General features: G+C 44.7%; 1 protein-coding gene and 2 long non-coding RNA genes across 5 annotated transcripts in view; 1 reads left to right on the forward strand and 2 right to left on the reverse strand.

The window, feature by feature from the left end:
- The window catches only part of znf609a (zinc finger protein 609a), an 86,911-nt gene that overhangs the window by 43,682 nt on the left and 23,527 nt on the right, over positions 1-19,702 (forward strand). The window contains exon 1 of one of the 3 annotated variants that reach the window (XM_077007095.1): positions 8,230-8,343. The exons of the other annotated variants lie outside the window; for them this stretch is intronic. The gene's annotated coding sequence lies outside the window, so the exon portion shown is untranslated. Of the gene's footprint in view, positions 1-8,229; positions 8,344-19,702 lie in introns of those variants that run through there. 3 annotated transcript variants of the gene reach the window in all.
- On the reverse strand, positions 3,779-11,069 carry LOC143515121 (uncharacterized). Its single transcript, XR_013131042.1, has 3 exons — positions 10,462-11,069; positions 8,478-9,231; positions 3,779-8,361 (listed from the first exon to the last, which is right to left on the reverse strand). It is a non-coding gene; the product is annotated as an uncharacterized LOC143515121 (long non-coding RNA).
- On the reverse strand, positions 11,142-13,517 carry LOC143515120 (uncharacterized). The gene is made up of 3 exons (XR_013131041.1): positions 12,828-13,517; positions 12,287-12,418; positions 11,142-12,116 (listed from the first exon to the last, which is right to left on the reverse strand). It is a non-coding gene; the product is annotated as an uncharacterized LOC143515120 (long non-coding RNA).

The following is a 19,702-nucleotide window of genomic DNA, read 5'->3' on the forward strand; positions in this document are numbered from 1 at the left end:
TCACTCCATTTATCATCCTTTTGCAGAAAAGACATGGTGCTGGTGAGGGCTACAATTAGTCAACACTATCGATGCTAAATGCTAATTATTCTAAAGAGCATTTTGCGGATGGCGTCACTGGCTACTTTATTAGCATTAAAAATAGCCGTTCCACAAAATGTTCAATTACCAGATTAAATGTGTAGGCCTGCATTTCTCATGTTTGAAAAATTCATTGTACTCTTTCAAGATTGAGAGAGAATCTGAATAAATGATAGCGACTGCTCTGATTTCCTAGTAATGAGCCCCATTAGAGAGTCCTGCCATAATAAAAGTCTCGGTTTCAATGCACTGTTCAGTGACTACAGTGTTTGAGATGTCGTTGACGTATATGTAATTTAATACGAGAAACATATAGTCTAAAGTAAAGCATATCTTCTGCAGACCCAAAGACAGAAGATTGTTGCCAGTGTCAGGGCAGGCATTCAGACCGCTGAATGAATAGTTTGCTGTGGTTATATTGCTGTCTAATGTGTAACGAGTTTAAATGCTGTTTAGGTGGATCCTGTTGGCGTGTTTGTTTGCAAAACTGTGTGTGTGTGTGTGTGTGTGTGTCAGGGCAAGAGGTATAAGAGCTTAGGCCTAAGGCAGTAGTTCATCCAGTTACTCATCAGTCATGATGGAAATACTTGGCAAATAGTGAACGATTAAAATTCCGTTGGCTTAGCAATAATTAGGTTTACAGATTTTTGTGCTTATTGTGCAGCATCTCAACAGTCAAAATTCGCCACAATTCTGGACAACCTGTCAGCAATCAGACATTTTTATTGTAGTGCCAAATCCACGATTAGGCTTAGTGCAACTACCGTTTGTCTTTCGGTGTCATGGAGCCCGAAAGGGGTAGTTTTCTCTCAGAACATTGTGCAAATAGTTGAAAACAGCAACAGGGTGCGACACGCACTGACCTCTTTAGCGGAACAAAAGCACATTAAAGTGACAAAGCCTGTTGAGATCCCGGTCTGGAACCCCCCCCCCCCCCCCCCCCCCCCCCCCCCCGCGCTGCTCTCTGTGTCGGCGCAAACTGCAGGTTTAGCTTCTCATTTCCTTTTGTCCCGCTGCCCTGCAAATTGATCCCTTGGCTTTGGATGAAAAGGTTTAGATGTAGTTGAGTATCTAGACACTGTGCTGTTCTTCATACTCGTTTCTCACCAGAGGAAATCGGCCTCCTTTTCAGCCCTCTTCAAAATGAAAAACCCTGCAATCCACATCTCAGCGTTAGAAATGTGAAGGTGTATGTTTACAGCTCATGTCTTCCCATTGGGACTTTTATGAATTCATCAAGCCAGTTATTTTCAGCTTACTTTATTTAAAGTGCAGTGCATTTGTACTTGAAATCAAAACATTGAATCAGTGATTGATTTATTCCCCCCCCCCCCCCCCCCCCCCCTTGATTACCTCCTTTAAAATACGTTTTCATTCTTTGGTATTCAAGTTTAAAGAAAGTAGTGACAGACTCCAGGTGCCATGAAAAACCTGAGAAGATAAGTCTGGTTGCTTTTGGATGCCCCTCTAAAATGGAGAAGTGGCTATATAAAGTCTAGTTCCTACCAAGTTCAACCATCATGGATGTAAATGTACTGAAATCTGCATCTGCACCTTTAACATCATAGTCAGTGGTTCATGAGTAATCCAACGTACTGCCAAGCCAGGTGAGCAGAAAGGCCTCCGTGGCCATGCCTACAGATGGCACTGTAAATTAGCTTTGTGTGCTACATAAACTAGCTACCAAATCCATGATGCCGGGTGACTCTGCGATTTACAGTGCGCTTGCTACCCACATTGATGGCCAGGATCGCTATATCCATCTGAAAACTCCAACGTGTATTGAAACGCTGACTTGATAACCGTGCGTTTGTCCACTCTCTGCTTTTACGATTTTCTTTAGACTGGTATCTTCACAGGGCACATGGCCCATTGAGCTGTCGGTGAGGCGCTACTCAACACTGACGGCCTGTCCTCAGGTGGCAGCGGTGGACTTGAAGAAGCTTTGACGCTTCAGTGTATAACAGGCAGAAGTAGGCCATGGTCAGCACTTCCCTTTCACTCAACGAGGTCAAGAGCAGACGTGAAGTGCTGTATCCGGCCTGTTCTGCTCAGGCCATTCGGCTACAGCAGGTCTAACAGATCCAGTGAAGCGTGGTTTGGCCCATGTGTTAGCCCTCACATCCCCCCCACAGTGCTCGCTGCACCAAACTAGTGATTGGCAATTGCCATTGGCTTACCAAAGAGAAAACTTGCTAAAAAGTTTTTTTTTTTTGGTTTGTGTATTTGTTTATTTGTCACGATTCTTTAAAAGAATGGGTTTGAAAAGTGCTTTCTTCAGATCAGCTGAAGAAAAACGATTTTGGACACCACCACAGCTCTTGGAGCTGCTGCAAAGAAAATGAAGTCCTATTTGTGCACAAACCAACCTTCAGTATTAATGGCGAGAACGGCACCAGATTCTCTTAGCCTGCGTTCTGCCCCGGCCGGGTCTCCTTCTCTCACCTTCCAGCGCTGGACTGCCTGCATGCTTCGCTTTCTTATCGGTTCTCGTAATGCTCTTCTACTTTCTAAATCTCTCCCGAGGCTTCGGCGTGTGTGAAGTTGGCCTGTCTGAGTTGGCGTGTGCTTCTTACTCCTCACACGTCGAGGTACTTGGGCACCCTGTGCGTGCGTATATCGATTCTCAAACTCTTCTTTAAACATGCGAAGTTGTTTGTGGTTCAGCCCCGTTTGAACTGTGACCTCCTCTTCTTGCTCCCACTCTCGCTACTGTTCCTAATCTCTCGCTAAGTTAAATCCACAGAGAGAACACGTTTGTGTTGCGCAGCGTGTCCGTGTGGAAGGATCTGCGCTAGTTTTGTTTTTGAAAAGTGCTTAAAGCTCGTCTTTTTAGTTTGGCCTTCATTGATATGTGACATTTTTGTTTCTGCTATTAGAACTTTTGATTTGATAAAAACACATAATAAACTTAACATTAATAATATTGAATTATGGCCTTGCTCAAAATTAATATTTAATTTTAAAAAATCATCTATGAAAATGTAATGGTTCAACTCTCCGTACATGTTAACACAAGGTTATTGCCGGCTGTTGATGTAACAATTATTGCCACTGAAATGTGAAATACTTTCTCACCAGAAGCATTCAGACAGGTACTGGGGTTACCTGCAGATGTTTTATTTAGCATTTTTAAATGAAGTAAAGAAGAAATATTAATATAAATGAAATAAAATTAACAAATAACACAAACCACAAATATGATAAAAACTATATATAGTATGTTCCCAAAATCAGTCCTCCTGCAACCTTTAAGTAGTGTAATATATAACAAAGTGAAAATTGTGTTCAGCTCATTTTCACTGAAGAAAATCCCCCCAATAAATGAGTTAATGTACCCCAGTGATATATAGTGGACTCTGTATCTCATAAGAGGATAATTGGGGTCACTCACAGGACAGAGCTGTTCAGCATGTGTGTGTGCACATGGTTTCTGACAGTTATGATGTATAAATAAGACATCTGTCCGTTTTGTCACGTGTAGTTGTGTGGGCTCATTTCACAGTGTGATGATGTCCTGCACTTTTTCAGGCTGGTGACCACACAGATCTTCTACATGACATGTCTGTGCATGTCCAAAATGTCCTAGGTCAACACCAGTGGACTTAGTCATCAGCTGCTGCTGACGAGATCTGAATGTGTGTGTGTGTGTGTGTGTGTGTGTGTGTGTGTGTGTGTGTGTGTGTGTGTGTGTGTGTGTGTGTGTGTGTGTGTGTGTGTGTGTGTGTGTGTGTGTGTGTCCAGCCCATATTTTTCACGCAGTTCCTACGATTTCAAAGCTAGCTGTTTGGTTATTTGTTTGTGTGCTGGCTTAATATTGATATTAGTGCTTCATCCAATTGGGTCATCGCACTGTTCTCTGTATAGTAATCAGTGGGCCTGGTAATATTTTGTTCCCACAGCAGGACAAGCTTTTAGCGTCCACACTGAGAGATAGCAGGACCAGCTCTGATTTCTTTGTTCGGCTTGGCTGTGATTTACACAGGGCTACAGTCCAGACGCTTTTTTTCCCCATCATGTGCATTTTACATGTTTCTTTCGCCTGCGTTGTTGCCAAGATCTGCCGAACCTTATTTCACGCGAGGAATACAGCATCTCCGTGTAAACTACTTCAGTTCTCAGAGCACCTTCAGGTTTAGCCATCTCCCTCCCAGACACGCGCTCACCACCATCCACACTGTTGATGATCTTGTGGCGAGTTCCGCTCAGATCTGCTCAAATTGGATGGATTCAAGATGCCTTTGAACAAAGTCTTAAAGACTGTTTAGTGTACGAACACACACACAAACGTGAACACATGCTGGTGAATAGACAGATGCAGGAAGAGCGTTACCTTTATTCAAAAGCTTTGCGCAGCTCGATGGCGCCAGTCCAGAACGTACCTCGACAGCAGCGTCCGTCAGTCGGTACGAGTCTCTTTCTTTTTTTAATTTTTTTATTTAAATTAGACTTTTCCTCATAAATTTTTTTTTTCCTTTTCATGCCTTTCTGTCTACCTTCATAAATTTGATCTGTTTTTCTGTGTTTAACTACTCGTCAGTGATGGGAGTTGAAGCAGAACTGGGCTTCTGTGCCTCTAACGTGTCCGGTGGGTTTTACTCGAGGCTCTGTGCTTGTGCACTGGTGTTTTTAATAAGCCTGCTACGCAAACCCCGTTTTCAGAGAAGATATGTGATTTCCATATAGGGGCTTTTCTTGGGCATTACAAATGAGTAGTGGTAGTGTTACTTGCAACAGGAAAGGTGCAGCCACTACAGATCTCTGAATCCTCTCGTTTGTGTTGTGAGCATACCAGCGAACCTCGTTTATGCCTGAACACTGTTGTCAGAACAGGCTGGTGTTCTCTTACTGTTCCGGCATCATTAACAAGCATTTGCCCAAGCTGAAAACTGTAATTCTTGCCAAATGTGCAGTTTTTGTCAAATTTGCAGTGGGGGGGTTATTTTTTTATTTATTTTTAACAATGGCACATTTGAAATATGAAGTCTTAAAGTTATAAAATGCTTGCTGTGTGTGGTAATATGACATTATGACAAGTCTACAATAATATGTGATGGGTATAAATTGTGTACATGGGTCTTTTTATAATTATTTGTCCATCCATACTGTGTTGAGTTTAACCAGCTGTAAATGTTGTATAATTCCAAAGTCCAGCCCCAACCCAAAGAGGCCATACATGATTGTAAAGGTTATTCTCTTTTTGTTCAACACCACAGCGGAAAGGGCCGTTATAAAAGTGGTTTATTTAAAAGCTGTTCGTCTTTGATATCTTGTTTCTCAACAGTACAATGTGTTATTGGTCAGCCAGCTTGTGGTTAGTTTTGCATGCCACCGGGCAGGCGTTTTGCGGTGGACTCTTCCCCAGCGGTTAAAAGACAGCTCAGAGGACTTCAAGCACTTTCCCTCCATTGGTAGACCAAGATAGAAAAGAAGAAGAAGAAGAAAAAAACATGAGCAAATTGCAAACTGACAGTTGGCTTTGATGGAGCACAGTGCAGTTACATGTTCAAACAGACTTTCTGTTGCTTCCTCGCTAGCAGAGCTTTTTAATCACCAGTGTTACTTTGTCCTTGGTATTTCTCCCTGCTGACCTAACTCCACCCCCACCATCCCCGCAACCTGATTGGTGGCAGTGGGTTTGAGTCCCCTGTGGGTGGAGCATGTAAGCCGTCAGGCTACGTCTGTGTGAAAGATGGCGAGCGAGACTGGGGTCCTGGATGTTTTGAATTGTGCCCCCCTCCCTCTCTTTTCTCTCCCTCTCTCTCTTCCTCTCCCCCCTCTCTCTTTTCCTCTTCCTCTCTCTCCCCCTCTCTCTCGGAGGCCTCACCCACCTGACTGCTTTGTTGCTCAGTAAGAGGAAGCCCAAAGGTTTCCAAGCTATAAATAGCCGTGTGTCTGTGTGTCTTGCTCTGTGTGGCTGTGCTCTTTCCCTGCGGGAGTCCGGGGGGACGCTCCTCTCTCTCATAGGCACTGTCTCCGTCTCCTTGGGTTCTGGGTTCAGCTCTCTGGAGCCACACTGCTCTGCCGCACTACAGATAAAACTTGACTGAAGTTCTGGAGTTGGACTCCATGATTCTCCTAGTCCTGCATAGTATAAAGCAGCATGATGATCTCTTTCTTTCTCTCTCTCTTTTACTATCTCTCTCTCTGTCTTTCTCTGTCTCTCTCTCTCCATCTCTCTGTCTCTCTCTCTCTCTCTCTCTCTCTCTCTTTTTGTGTGTGTGTGTTTGTGTGTGTGTGTCTCTCTCTCCCACCCTCTGGGCAGTGTCCTCGTAGAGCATCTCTGTACAAACACGCAGTGTCAGTATTTCAAGGGTTATTAAAAGACGTTTTTTTTAGGAAGCAGAAAGCCTGAGAAATAAAGGGAAGGGAAAATGAGAGAATGAATAGAGGAAATGTCTCAAAGTCTCTCTAAGGTAGACCAGCGTCTGACGGCTAAGCTGATGTTATACTCCATAAAATGGTTTTTAAAGTGCGCATGCGTGTGTATGTGTGTGTATGCGCGTGTGTGCGTGCACCAGCATATAAATGATGCCTTCGAGGATCCTAACCAGTGACTGTCTGCAGTGCACAAATTGCTGCGTGTTTGCCTCAGCAAAGCTCTCTTTGCTTTTAATTCCACTATAGCCTTTCGCTTTCTGCTCTTTGCGTTTCCCCCCCTCGTGTTGACAGACAGCTCATACACGGCTGGGTCTCCAGAACCTGAAAGGCCCGTGTGTTCCGTCGCCGTTTTGTGTGTCTCTAGGCAGGGACTTTTGTTGACATAAAATCCACCTGTTAAGTTGTCCGTAGGTTGTGTGTGTAATGGTTGGTTATTGTACCCAAACCCGCGCTCTGCCTCCGCCTCCTGTCTGCGTAGTCGCACGGAGTCGCACGGAGCTTCTGAGGAGGCATGTGCACCTTCACTCCCGTCACTCCTCCCTCTCTGGGAGTCACTGGGCATAAACAGGCAGGAGCGTTTTTGAAACCGAGACCACATACTCTGCATGTTCTGGCTTCCAGCTGTAGCTTTATCCCGGCGTCTGGCGATGTTGATGAAAAGGTGTTATCTGGTCCGAGAGGCCCATTCTGAGATCAATCCTACATGGGAAAATAATTAGTTCACCCCGTAGCACTGATGCCCACTTTCCTGGGTTGTTTGCTCTTGTCAGATAGGGCAGAATTATGGTAATTGGCTTCAGCCTCGAGGGAATCCAAGAACACGCATAATATTTTACCAAAAAGAACAAAGACGTTTTTATCTTGTTCACTATATATTTTCGGTCTGATGTCTCGTCTAAGCTGGGCGATGGTTTCTGTTGGTTGGCAGTGTTAGCAGGACGCTGTGTGTCTCAGTCTTCCCGGATCACGACTCCCCCGCCCCTCCCCCGCTTCACCCTGACGAGACTGCGGATCATTATTGTATTAAATACTGCTCTCATGGATCAAGCAGAGATCCGGAGTGGAGGCGGGGAGGACATTACAAGAGACAGGAGAGAATATAGAGAAGTGGGTTGCTACAGTAAAGGGGACTTCATGCCAGTGTGCCATTTTGTTGCAGTGTCTCACTGTTTTGCCATATGTACTTTTCTGAAGGAGCGTGCCTGCCATATTTAGATGTAGATTTATTCCCTCAAGTGGAATTTTGTAAGTAGGAGGAAAACAGCCCCGTCTGAGAGCGGGGATTTAGCAGGACGTTAACTGATAAGGAAGCTTTTGTCTTTTGCTGAGTTGATCGTCTTCCCCTGGCGTGAGGTGTGCGCCTCTTTTTGTGCTAGTTTGTGCATAAAATAGCTCAAGTTAAACCGAGCTGTCAAGAGTTGATGAATGAGTCCAAACATTCTACTCCAACACTTGAGGAGTCCAAAGCCTTTTACAGATCGGTTTCATAGTTCATTGGGTTTCGCCTTGTTCCATAGCTTAATTGGCGTGGACTCCCTCCCTCATGGCAGGCTTCACACAAAGCCCATGGAGGTCTATTATCCTGGATTCCCAGCTGGGGGAAAAAGAGACGAACCCTCCTCCGACAAAACCGCCACGCGGGGCTCTCCGAAGGCGCGGGGAGGATGTTAGCGGTCAGTAAAGAAAGACACTCCTGCTGTGTGCCAGCCAGCCAGAGTGCACCGCCATAGGCCAGCTTGCCCTCGCAGGATGGATTACCGTGGAGGTTTGGACTTGCTGCGGCCGTTAGGCTGAAGCGTGTCCCTGGAAGATAGTTTGGGTGCTCGGCCGAGTCCTTCGTGCGACCGCTAGGAGGGACGACGGAGCCTTTCATTGCTGTGGGTATGTTGATGAGGCGTTCTGAAAAAAAAACCATTCAAAGTTTGAGTTTCCAGCTGATGTGTTTGTAACACTAACTTGGGTGTACAACTTAGGAGGGATCGTTCATAATCCAGTTTCGAGCATATTAATATTACCTGAGAACATATTTTGAGCGAGGGTGCTCACAAAAAGTGCAGTAGATGCTGTACAGAGCAGACATGCAGTTCGCAGTGGGCAGTGTTGTGCTCTGTGCAGCAGTCTGTGTGAAATGTGCAGATGGAGTAGCAGGTCTGGAAACGGCGGTGCTGTTGGGAGACTGCAGACCTGCTGCGACTCCTTCACCCTTTGTAGCCTTGACTACTTACAGTGAGTCCCCCTTTCACCCTGCAGGATACACAGTCCTCATTGTTACTGTGTCCTCAAGTTGCACAGAGCAGCCTCAAGGGTCCTCAGGACACACACACACACACACACACACACACACACACACACACACACACACGTACCCAACCCCCCACCTCACACACTTTCTTTCTCTCCTTCCTTCACTGCTTTTCTGAGTATCATGGTGTAGAGCCTACTACTGAACGGTCGTCTCCCACTGAACGGTCGTCTCCCACTGAACGGTCGTCTCCCACTGAACGGTGAGCTCCACAACTGTGTTCAGTAAGAGGGTCTGATCTCCTGCTCTTCTTCACGCCCGCCACTGTCTGAACACACAAAATGCAGGCGTGCCTCCTCGGCCCTGGATGCTCGTCTTCGTCGGTGCCTGTCCCCGCGCCGTCTCAGCTGCTACGCGTAATGTAACAGTGTCCGCGCTGCTTCAGTGCCTTTACGCAGATCCATTGTTGTCCGCCGTGTGTGGGTGTGTGTTAATACCGGGTCAGTGCAGCCCTGGGAGGCAGTAACCTAGGAGAACACGACCACAGTCAAGGACACAGATGAATTTCACATTTGATGCCAGATAGAACGTTCGGTTGTACTGATATCGCTTACGTAGTCTGGGCAGCATCTTTCCAGTGATTACACTGTGCCCTCTCTCGCTAACACACACACACACACACACACACACACACACACACACACACCCTCCCTCTCTCTGTCTGTTATCAGCACTACGAAAGCTTTACCTGCTCCCAGCATCAGCAGGATGAAAAAGGACCCACTGCATTGTTAAGGGCGTCTACATCGATTGCCTGAATATCATCATAGCCAATCAAGTAATGTGTTGATCCTTTAAATTTGTGAGGCACACAGCACCTCTTTCTCTCATCCTCTACCTCTGAAATGGGGTTTCTTGACGAGACAAAGAAATCTAATGTATGCACATATGCTCACTGACGCATCAGATTTTTGCCAAACGAAATCCGAGTTCTGCAGAGACATTTTTTAAAGGCCCTGGACCTCCTAAAGTAGTCCACCGCACGTAGCTGGCAGGCTGGAGCAGGAACGTCCAGCGGTGGCATTCTGCTAGTGCGAAGCTTTTCAGCGGCACGGATTGACAGGGTAATAAAGCCTGTGTTCACCCTGTGAGCGGGGCAAAAGACTTTGGTCTTTGAGCAGAATGATGTGAAGCGTCCTGGCAGGTCTAGAGTGTGTTGGGTGAGGGGCCGGTCTCGGCCCAGCCTAAATCCCCCCACAAACCCCCAGACGAGCGTTGGGCTCCGCACGCCCCCGCTGGTCCTCAGCCCACAGCCGACAGCACCAGCCAGTCTGGGGCGAGGACTGAGAAGGAGGCGCTTTGCTCGACAGTGTGAAAAATAGACACCCGAAAAAGGTTGTCATGGCTGCCAGAGGAGAAGTATTAACCCAGGGCGGCTGAGTGTGCAAAGCGGATCTGTTGGGTCGGTCTTCTCAGAGAAGGCTCCCATTTGCACTCGTGTGCAGGAACACATCAGATTCATTTTGTGCACTGGGAGAATCCTGACCCAATCGTCTGGATGCACCAGAAGAAGGATTTGTGCAGTTTTGAAGAATCACATCATTCGTCTGAAGTTAATGTGGGTCCAAATACATTGGCTTTTATATCATTTAAGGCAATTCACAATGAAGATATGAAGTAATTCAGTTCTAATTTGCCATATCTGTCCGTAACATTCGCACGCACGCACGTAGCTACGCGCGCCCTCGCCCACACACCTTATCAGCAGAAGAATGTTTAGCTAGTGTTAATAGGCAGCGCCCTGCACTCGGTCCCGCGCCGTATTCATCTGACTCCCAGGTTAGCCGCAGGCCTCTGATCTGCACCGAGCAGGCTGTTGGTTGTTAGCAACAGAGCGCAGGTGTTGCTGAGGTAACCACTCCTTACTTCCTCTCCTAGGTTCTCATTCTCTCACACACACACACACACACACACACACACACACACAATTTCCAAAGCCCTCAAGAATGAGTAGTTATTATTGCAGTAGTAGAGAGAAAAGCAACAACCTTTTGTTCATTTTCATCACTCTGGAACATGGAGGTCTCCTCAGGTACAAGGCAAGTTACAAATATTAATATAATATTTTTTCCAGTAGAATGATAGTTCTGTTATTGTTTAAGCTCGTTACTCTCATCCCAGTTTTATTTTTCATAACGGTAAAATGTGTGGTTTTAATTTGGCCACAGCTGATTGGATTATGGTGGTTGCTAAGCGCTAGAAGCGTAGGGGAAATGCCAAGCTTGGCGCCACCCCTTTTCCCACAAGGCCATGGGTGTGGACTCCCTCCTTTCATGTAGCAGTTAATCAGCATGTAGCAAAACCGATAGGCTTTTCTTTGGTTTGAAATATTTATTTTTTACTCAGGAAGGAAGAACTAATCAATGATAACAGAATGCGCCTTTAAGAGTAGTTTATTGCTCATGGTTTGATCCAAATGCTCTTGTTTTTATTTGTTCATTTTCATGAACAAAATCATCAAAATGTCGCTCCAGCAAAGAATATAGATGTTATTAGATGTATTTTGTACTGGTATTTATATCTCTCCCCTTAATACATTGAACTGAAACGTCTGTTTAGAGAGCCGCTCTTGTGCTAAATCAGCCCCTCTGACAGTTGTCACATGCTTCTCTCTGCATCTCAGTTGCTGTGGCTAACAGGGCTTCCGTGGTACACCGTGGCACTGAAGTGGCCCAGACAGGCTCTTCCTGCCTGCTGCTTTGTGCTCACCTGTTTGCCTGCTCTTGGCTTCCCACGCTCGCGCCGAGAGCTAGCACACATGCTCAGTAATGCCTGAAAGCTGCCTGTGGGTGAGCCTCATACAAGGGTTCGTTGCAACCTTCATCTTGGCAAGACCCTAACAAGGAATCAGCGGGAATCCAGTGCTCAGGAGAAGCCGGGTGGAAAATTCGCCTTTTTTCGAGATGTCGTGTTTGTGATCTTGAAAGCAGTCCTTTCTGAGTGTGAAAGGTGAGACACCTCTCGGATCCGCTATCAGATTGCTTCTTAAATGACTGGTTCTCAGCTGCATCTCAATGTGGCTTTGTTCCTCTGGAGTGTGTGCAGTACGGAAGGGAGACGCGCTCCTCGCTGGTAGTGGAATAGTAGAAAAACACCAACATCCTCTGCACATTTAATGAGGGTGGTTGCGAGAAAGATGACTCTTTTGAATGTAGGTTAGCAGGAGGACGGCGGCGACCGCAGCAGGCCCGTGCTTGTTTCCTTGGCGACACTTTAAATGTTGCGGTTCTCTTTTGGCTAAGCCTTTTTCTTCCTGTGCTCTTAGCTGAGGGCTGTTGGTAAAGACGTGGTCGATGGGTGTCCTTGTGCGAGTCAGAGGCCCTTGGTTGCTTGTTGTCTTGCTTGATGGCTCCTGATAATTGCAATAAATATGTAATATTTAATACGTTTAAATTTTATTTTTATAAATAAATAAATATTGCGTTAATAATAATAATCAGTGCACTGCACGGTGCAAGTTAAGCGATGGAAGAGGTAAAGCTCCTTTCAGAGTTTGTTTGGTTACTGAAGACGGGTACTTACCATACACAGACAGTGTACATGAAAATGCCAATCATTTGAGTTTTTACAAGTGGCTTTAAATAGCAGTGAAGTGTGGAAACGTGTTCTGCCTTATCTTGTTTCGTCATGAGTTCACCAGCCGCCTAATTCGACCTGCACGAGAATAACAAATAACAGGTCGTTGCATTTGTGTAATATTTTAGGGTTCATGAGTTTTGAAAGTGTAATCCAAAAAAATAATAATCTGCTCGTAGTTTCACGAGCCTTTTGATTATCCCAGCACACATTAAGACACTAAGGCGTGCTATTGAACTGACTACAAAGGGTCACCTATCAGGTTCACCTTACCATTAATCATAGTTTTTGTAAGATGAGCTTTATGATGTCTTTGCGTTAAGATGAAGCTTGTTAACAATAAATACTTCACACGCAGACTATGCCTAATCATGTATCTTGTTTTACTTGTTTGCATTGTTTAAGCTGCCTAGTTACTTGTTTGCATTGTTTAAGCTGTCTAGTTAGCTACAAACCTGTAACAAGTTGGGATTTGTGTGCAAATTACCTTTTGCTAACTAGCTGGCTGACAAGCATGATAAAAATTTCATGTGGACTGCAAAAAACAAACTTGGATTTGGTACTGTAGACCGTCAAAACGAATGGAGCCTTCATAATCCCAAAGTGAACTTCTCCCTGGGCAGCAGGCACAAGTCCATTGGATGGTGGTCTGAGGCTGAGCCCAGCCAACCGCTAAGCTTCGTCAAGAGGAAGGAGGCGAGGTGGACCTTCTCTCAGTGGGAGAGAGAGAGACACACTTGTGCTGAGTGCGTCTTGGGAGTCCATGCTAGTGGAAAACGCCCCCACCCCCTTCGTAGAGCATCTTGAATAGATTGCACACTTCCTCTCAGTAAGCATGCAGACCGTGTTAACGGACTCTTGATGAGGTACTTGACGTAGTTGATTCTTGATCTCGAGTTACTTGGAATTAATATTGCTTGTTAAATTAAGTAGCCAATTCTTGTTTTTCTTTCTTCCATTCCTTCCTTCTTTCCTTCCTTCAAAGGAATCTACATGTAGGAGACATAACGATGATGTGACTTTTCTGTGTGTGAGCATAAAAGCGAGAGATCTTCCAGCAAACGGTTCAGTAGTCTAGCATGAACAGCCCACCACTTGATCCGCTACCCCCAACAGACAGGCTCAAGGTTTGGCATCTCCACACCTACCAATTTAGCACCTCAAATGTGGTCAGCAGTGCGGCTTCCAGAGGCTAAGCAAACTCAAATTACAGAGAGCTCCTTTGGTTTCCATGAATCAGATTTTCAGGGAGTCTTGCTCTCTAATTATAGGTCAGGGCAGTTTGTTGCCTGTTTTGTTTTATGGCTCTGAGGTATTGCTGTATTTTGGTCTGTTGCCAGCGAGAACTCAATACAGACTAACAACACTCAAAAATAACAAAGCACACTTTAACTGCCAACTAGTTGGCCATTTAAAATTTCACTTCTACTATACCGTCTTTCATTTCAGTTTTACATATAACCTTGGAGTTTTACATCTAAGCTTCATTGGGGGTATATAAGTGAGACTAACTTCGCCATATTTCGTCCCACACACCAAAGTAAGGAGGTCTGTTTACTGCGATTATGAACGTTTTGCCATGGGCAGGTCTTTGTTCTTGGGTTTTAACACCTTGTGTATTTTTCTGGGGAAAATAGAGTCTGAGCAACGAAGCTGACTGCTTTGACGAGTGTTTTTATTAATAACCAAAGGTGGGGTTCTTGGTTTTTTTTCCAATGGCTGAAAGGTCGGAAGAAAAGAAAAGCAACATTTTAGACCACTTCATCCTTGCAGACAGACGCTATGACATTCTTTTGTTCAGGATGTGAGTCTGACAGGAGGATGTTTAAATTATTCCAGACACATTTTTCCCCCCTTTGGCCTGAGTTTTTCTCTGCTCTAAAACCCTTAGCAGCCTATTGTTTATGTAGCTTCCATTATCAGTGTTAACCTGAACGGCTGTTGAGAGTATAGCCTTTCTAAACATAGTATGACATTAGTTAAACTGTGCCAAAACCTTCGGGGTCAAGTTGAATGGTCAAACTTGATTGATCGAGTCCTCTTGGCTCTTTCATACGCACCATTTCTGTATCATACTTTTGTCTAAAAAGATATCACTTATCAATTTTAAGATAGTAAGCAATGCTTCATAAGGCCCATTATACTGGTATCTTAACATACCTAAACAATATCAGAATTTGCTCACATTTACTAATCTATCCATCTACTGGTAGGTGTACATGTGTATTTTTGTGACATGTGTAAAGACTGGAAGTTGAAATGCATTTTTTCCTCACAGCTTCAGTTCGAATCAGCCTGATTTTCTGTGACTATAAGTGACTGATATGATCTATTAAAACTCCAACCCCGCCCCTCCTCCCTCAGTCACGTCATTATTTCACCACCATATTTCATGCGTTTGGCCTCTTCATCTGCTTTTATTTTTGGCTTTTTATTTCTTCTATTCCATAATAGTGGAACCCAGATTTCTCGTCTGGTTACCATTTGGGCTCTTGTTGAGCAGATGTCAGTTCTCCACTGCTGAGGCTCTGCAGTGGTTTGGAGCAACATGTGACCTGACCTGAACTCTTGTCCCTGACCAGGGCCTGACTTGGGCTCCACGCCAGTGTCACATGACCTTTAATAGACCTATTGTGCTTCAGCACACGGCTCTTGGAAGGTGAGCCGGGTCCATTTGTGACCGTCTCAAATAGTCCCGAACTTCAATTATATATATTTTTTCAGCTGCGGAAAGAGGGTGTGGCCACCAGCAGGAATGTTCTCAATGGAACCGGAGTTGTAACACCCACTGTTCAGCTAAAGCCCAATTTTGTCATACCGCAGGGGAGGATTCTTTTCATATTGTACCTTGTTCTCAGCTCCAGGACTTCGGGAGCTCCCTCTCCCTATCCCTGTTTTTAAGGAGTTTGAGAGATGAGTTTTCCTAGTGAAAGTCGGTACAGTGGGGCACCAGTTGTCCATACCCTGCAGAGTTGGGAATGAATGGCTGATGTTTTCCAGGCTTGAGGAGGAGGGGCCGAATCGTTGGTGGAAAAAAAACTTTAAACTGACAGTCCGAGTGCACATAGTGCTTAAGAGAAGACCGCAAACCCCTCAGTGGTGGCCAGGGTATGACCAGTTATTTCACAAGCCTCTCTTCAAATGTTGCCCTTAATAGGGCTGGCTAGACACTAGTGGTCAGCATACTTTTTAGTACCCCTATCAGTAGACACTCGCGTAACACTAGGCCTAATGTTGCTGACCCAGAGAAGTATTTAGTATTTATAGAGTGCAGTATGCCTTTGTGTGAAGACATTTAGTCAAGTACCTGTTTTTTTCACTTCTCATAGTGATACACAACCAGTGGATCATAGACAAGATTCTTAAGTGGTCACACATGTTTATGTTTAAATTAATTGTGTTTTATAAAGGCACCGTCACAAAGCAGCTATACAGGTATGGCTGTGAGGTATTGTTCACGCTTTTTCATTTCATTCTATTGTACGGCTTCGTTCCATGCCCTTTGGCCATCAGGGACATTAGAAGAAGTTGAAAGGCCTCGAGTTTCTTAGGACAACAGCACACAGCTGCTTGTTTGAACGTTCTTTAAATAGCTTGTGGGGAGGGCTGTCAAACTCGCCTCTGGACAGCATATCTCTGTGATTTCTGTGAGTAATTATATTGAAAAGACCAATAAAGAGTTACTCCACAAAGCATCAGCATTCTGAAACCACAAAATGTCAGATTTGATTGTTGGATTGTATGTTTTAATCCTTTTGTTAACCCACTGAATGTTTCCCTGTTCCAAGATCTCGACAGAAAAAAAAACTTATGCAAGTCCCAGCATTGTGGAATAAAATAAGAAATGATTTAAAAGCCATCATTCATTCTCTCAGAAGTTTTAATAATTCAGTATTTTCTTGCTTGAATGATTGTCTCTCTGTGAAGATCTCTAGCTGGACTGCATGCTACTTGGGAAGCCTGTCATCATCCAAATTACTGGCCACCTTTTGGCTCAGTTTGTCAATTGTTTGAATTTCTCAATTGCGTGTTAACCACAAAGCAGGGCTTAGAGAATCCAGGGTGTGGAGGAAGTGGAAGTCCAGTGTGCAAAAACCTGGCAGGACCCGGTCTACTTGAAGAAAAACTAGCCCTGAACCGCTAATGGCGTGTTTAAAGCCACGGAGGAGATGGCGAGCCAGGAAAACACTGCTGTTGCTTCCACCGCAGTTGGGGACTGGTTCAGGTCCGGTTTCCAGAGCCCGTTCTCCAGCTGCTTCCACTCCCACACCACCTTTGGCTTGGCATCTGTAGGAACTCAGTTTGTCCTTCTGCAGCGTCTCTTCCACAATACACTCGCGTATGGTTAGCGTTCGCTGCTCGTTCTTTACGGCTGTAAGCGCTAGGTTTCGGGTTTGGACCAGATTAGCTTTTCTGGTCTGCCGGCACCACGCATGATTGTAGGAGGTCTGTGTTGTTACAGTTCGCAGGTCCACTTTGTTTTTACTGGCAGTTTAATGTAGCTTATCGCATAACTGCCAAATGTGCTCAGCAACCCCACTACGTTTTTATGCATTTATTTCACAAGCCGTCCCTGTAGCCAAGTATTTTACAGGACCTTTCCATTGGCCTCCAGTATTGAAACAGCTTGCAGTGGTACCTGTGCAAACAATATTTGAAAGAAGTGCACCAAGGAGCAGGTGTTTGACTGTAGCGCTGCTGGCCTGATCTCTCTAGAATGCTGACTGATGTCCTGTAATTGGGTTTTTTGTCTTTTTTTTTTTTTTTCTTCCTGTTAAATATCACCGTTAAATCATCAGCTGTAAGTCTGGGAGAAATGTCATTGCAAATATAAACAAACCATTTAATACGTGTGGTGCTTGGTCTAGTCTACAGGTTCTGACATTCAAAGCTGTGTCTGTGAATTAAAGAAGACTTTTTAAATGTTGAGCATTAAAAACATAATGCCAACGCTGTTGTTCTATAGTTCCTGCTTACACCTGTGGATCAGCTTGTCTCCACTATTTGACACTATTGCTTTTGTTCCTTTGTAAATAATGAATTTAGTTAATTATCCTTTCACTTTCTGTCAGTTAGCTTAAGCCCATTGAGATATTATATTAGTTCGTGTTTTTTTTTTTTCGTTGCTAAAATGAGAGAAACAAAGGGCTTGGTAGGTTACTGAGCATCTCGGTGCCTGTGAGAGGTGTGGCCAGTGGATTGAACTCCACCAACAGCATGCTGGACCAGCTCAAATGAACATAGGAAAGGGAGGCGTGGCTTAGCACTTGCTGCCTAGACCGCCCACACACTGCTCGTAAAAACCGCTTGAGAATAACTTCAGTGTGTCAGCCTTCAGCAAGATTAACATTCTGCCCCAGTGAAACCCTTATCGAGGAGCCCTGAGGGGCTTTAGAGGGCCCACACTGTTGTGGATAGTAGTAGTTGACCGATGTGGGTCATGGTCAATGCCAATATTTAGAGAGCAGGGTGGTTGACATGTAATGGGTTTTTTTGTTGTTGTTAAGGATAACTGTTGCATGCAACTGTTGCATAACATTGTTTGCATTGTATCTATTTGCATAAAATAGATTTGCCGAGTGCTATTATATAAGTGCATGTGCTATTATATAAAACTCACCCAAGTGTTCACAGATAATCAAATAAGCGAGGTTTAATAAAAAATAAATATTAGGCCTAATGCTGATTATTTTACAAATGAACAATTAATGAATTATTAATTGATTACTCACTACTTATGGTTACTCACTACAACTTATGAAGAAGAAAAAGTGGAAGGCTTTGATTGATCACAATTGTGATGGTTGTCGGATTCAACTGATTCAATTAACGGGTTTAAAAATCGTATTTTTGAACAGCTCTTTTTCAAATGTCAGTATTTAGATTTCTCGGTGAGGCTGCATGTCCTCGCGCAAGTGCAGGAATCCATTGCGACGCCACGGGCCCAGTAACGTCCCTGACAGGGAGAGCCTCCGTGAGGTGCTCGCAAAAACCCTCCTTCTGTTGAGAACACCAGCTGCCTGCTCAATTACAGACCTCTTCTCTCATCTCTGTGCAGCTGGGACCTTGTTGCTTCTGGTGAAGAAGCAGCCTCTCACCCCCCCCACACACCCCCCAAAAAAGCTGGAGCTCCTTTTGAGGCATGCCTCATTAATACCAGCCCTTCCCCTCCTCGCACAGAGACGGCTCAGTGGGCGTGATGAGCAGTCGAGCGCCAAATTGCTACAGTGTCTGTTGTTTTGCTGTCTTAACAGTGACCAGTATGCTTCATGTCATTAGAATCACGCTAAGAGTCGTCATTGTTGGTCCTAAGGAATGATTCGTTAGTGTTTAGCGGGACCTTAGCCGTAATGGAAGGTACTTAATGAGTGGTCTGAGCCTCAGACGCTGTGTGCTCTCACCATCTGATTTATTGGGTGCTAAGCAACTCCTGAAATCTCGCTGGGCACGGTGTCATCGGCTTTTACGTGCTGGTTTTCGTCAAGCTGAATTTTTGCTAGTAATCTGTAGCAAGAAGGCTTTAAAAGGTATTCAAGAATCTTGTTGGAAGCAGCTAATAATAAAATAATAAATCCGCCTGTCCATGCTGATGTGCTGTTTTTGTTTTAGCACCGTTTTGACAGCTGTGCCCTTTAATGTCATGCAAAGACAACAGTCTGTGGTTGGTTGTTTTGAGTGTGACGACCCGTCCATGTCAGTGTTGGGTGGGTCTTGGCTGTGTTGAGTGATGTAATCCAGAAGTGTGGCTTGTGAGAGGATGTACCGTGTTTAGCATGTACTGCTGGCCAACCGCAAGAAATCAGGTTCTCTCTGTTCTACACCTGACAGATAATGGTTATAGAAACAGAAATGGTCCTATTAGAAATAATTTTTGTTGCATTTTGTAGCTGAACCGGAGGGTTTTTTTAGTCCCTTTAAACAGCAGTTTTGGAGAGAGAAGGATGTCATGCGTATTTCGTTCCCTCATTCACACGTCTCATTTGCACCCTCTTCATCCATCTGTTCAATAAGTATTTGATGTTCTCGTCATGCAGTCTGTTCTGATTCAGAGTGGATCTCTGCACTCAGTTCGCGGGACTCACCATTTTAATAGCAAATTGCACTGGAGTTGAATAACTGCAAAACATTTTAAAAATAGTTTGTGTGGTTTATTTATTTATGGATGTCAGTGTTCTCCATAACAAGGTACAGATTTCCCTGAGCTATATTGCAGATGCTGTCGGTGCGGCTCTGAAACTGTGCACACTGTGAAAATGCATTCCACTGGAATACCGTTGAATGGAAAACTGGTAACAGCCTGGGCTGTGTGACCAAGGCTTCTGTCCGGGTACAAATGATGGGGGGGCATTTTGGTTTGTGACC

The sequence above is a fragment of the Brachyhypopomus gauderio genome, chromosome 5 (assembly GCF_052324685.1).
Source record: "Brachyhypopomus gauderio isolate BG-103 chromosome 5, BGAUD_0.2, whole genome shotgun sequence".
In the NCBI taxonomy this organism is placed as follows: Eukaryota; Metazoa; Chordata; class Actinopteri; order Gymnotiformes; family Hypopomidae; genus Brachyhypopomus; species Brachyhypopomus gauderio.